This window comes from Odocoileus virginianus, chromosome 8, assembly GCF_023699985.2.
Source record: "Odocoileus virginianus isolate 20LAN1187 ecotype Illinois chromosome 8, Ovbor_1.2, whole genome shotgun sequence".
Lineage (NCBI taxonomy): Eukaryota > Metazoa > Chordata > Mammalia > Artiodactyla > Cervidae > Odocoileus > Odocoileus virginianus.
In genome coordinates this window covers 59698716-59701456 of record NC_069681.1, presented here as the reverse complement: position 1 = coordinate 59701456, position 2741 = coordinate 59698716, and positions in this window count along the sequence as shown.

Sequence of the window (2741 nt, the reverse complement as noted above, 5' to 3'; positions counted from 1 at the left end):
CGTTGAGTGATGTGTTTAATAAATTTTGAGTGATAACTTTGCTTCAGTCCTGCAGGGTCGATGAACTGCTGCTTAGTGAGCCTTACTGACAGTACTGACTTAGCATTAGTCTGGGAAGGTATGGAACTGTGAAGGTGGTTTTATTTTACATAAAAGTATGTGAATATACAGATGAATTCAAATTTATAACCTTTGTGAAAGCAATAAATCTGATTAAGAAGGGAATTTACAAACTTTGTATTCATGTTCACAGTAGAATGGGTATATAATTTTAGAGGGAAATATTCTTTACCTCTGGAGAATGTATACTCAGATTTTACAGATCACCTTTTAAAAACTATCTCATTTAAGGAATAATTCACATGCAGCCCTAGGAAATAAAGACCTCCTCTCATTGTGTCACATCCTGCCTTCCTCCTGTCCACCTGGAAGTTCCTGCCAGCCTGCAAGGCTTATTTCCTGCTGTGTACCTGGCTTATCCTCCCCTCAGTGCACTAACCATTAAAGCCGTCAGCCATTAGTTCCCACTGCTGATTAGTCATTAGGAAGTCCAGTCCTCTATCACAGGCTTTCGCGTTGTGTGTGTGGCTCAGCCCTGTCCGACTCTTTGCAACCACATGGACTGTAGCCTGCCCGGCTCCTGTCAATGTGATTTCCCAGGCAAGAATACTGAAGTGGGCTGCCATTCCCTTCTCCAGGGGGTCATGGAAACTTAAAACAATCATACATAAGAGGAATTCTAGATCCCAGGAGTAGGACTTCCTTGGTTGTGCTTTTCTAATAGCACAAGGCAAGAAAAAATGTAGCTGTGATTGTAACTTGAATTCAAGTCCCTCCTCTGTCACTTAATTACCCGAAACAGGCCATAAACCTCTATCAGTTTCTTACCTGTTTGTTACTTGGAGATGATAGTCTTTATCCAACAGGGCCTTTTAAATGAAATATTTCATTTATGCTGCTTACCGTAAGAAATGGCATTTGAAGCATCCTAGATTATCAAGGAAGAGGCTTCAAGGGTGAAAATAAGGTTCCTGGTCATTTTGAGCTACTTAATAGGGACTAGAGCCTGAATTAGGCCTTCCTTATAAAAGAGGCACAGGAGAAGAAGTCTGGAAAGATATGAGGTCAGTGTAGCCTTGTTTTAACCTGAAACCTCCCTTTTCCTCACCCGTAGGGAGACCACGGCCTATGGGCAAAGAATCTTTAAATGGTTGGGAGAGGCGCAGCGTGGCAATCAGTTTTGTTAAACACATGAAAATCATGAAATTTAAATTTCCCCGTGTGTAAGTCAGGTTGGAAGGTAGCCATGTTCATTTGTTTACATCAACAGAGAGCAGTCCATGGCTGCCTTCTCGCTGCAAGAGCAGAAGGGTAGAGAGACACAAACCACCCGGCTGGTGGGGGCTGACATGACTGGCCTTTATAGACAAGGCTCGCTGACCGGCATGCTGGGGGTCAGTTCACTCATGGCTCTTTTCTTCTGACTGAAAAAATTCTGCCACACTGGATGGATGTTTTCCTCAGTCCCAGGAAATGGAAACAATCACTTATCAACAATAACTTATCAACTTATTGACCAGAGCTATATTAGTACATCTTTTGTTACCTGGAATGTTTCAATATTCACTTCCCTAACAAATTGCTGGCCACAGGTGGTCGTTTCTGCAGAAATCCCTGGGTCAGTAATGTATTTACAATCACTGCGTGCCTGGGTGACTGTACATCTTGTGACTGCTCCCACTTACTACACCTGCCAGTGTGTGCACTAGTCTTCTCCCTCAGTGCCCTGCAAGCTCCGGCGGAGATCGTTTGCTTGACTGCTGACAAGCTTGGTACACTGTCAGTACTTTGGAAATTGAATGAGCAAAGTGAAATGTTTTAGGGTATCTCTATCCCAAAATATTCTTGGAAATACTGACTTTATCATTAATAATCTTTGTGGTTGACAAAGCAGTTGTTACTGGCACACCAAACAGCAACACTTCAGTCAGACCTCATACAACCCCTCCTTCCCTGCATAATCTGATATATATATATATATATATATATATATGCAATTTTATAAGCCCTTTTTATAAGTAACATGCTGTGACATTTAAAGTGCCATCTCTAAGCTTTCTTTGAACCCTAATGTGTTATTTTCAGGGAGATATCCGAACTGAAGGTCAAGGATTGATGATCACACTTATCTGGTATTTAAAAAAATAACTATTTTCCCAGTCAGATAATATTCTACTTCACCTTCCTTCACCAAATTCCCAGTCACATCTGTTTCAGTTCAGTCGCTCAGTTGTGTCCGACTCTTTGCGACCCCATGAATCGCAGCACGCCAGGCCTCCCTGTCCATCACCAACTCACAGAGTTTACCCAAAATCATGTCCATCGAGTCAGTGATGCCATCCAACCATCTCATCCTGTCATCCCCTTCTCCTCCTGCCTTCAGTATTTCCCAGCATCAGGGTCCTTTCCAATGAGTCACTTCTTTGGGGGCCAAAGTATTGGAGTTTCAGCTTCAGCATCAGTCCTTCCAATGAACACCCAGGACTGATCTCCTTTAGGATGGACTGGTTGGATCTCCTTGCAGTCCAAGGGACTCTTAAGAGTCTTCTCCAACACCACAGTTCAAAAGCATCAATTCTTCGGCTCTCAGCCTTCTTCACAGTCCAATTCTCACATCCATACATGATCACTGGGAAAACCATAGCCTTGACTAGATGGACCTTTGTTGGCAGAGTAATGTC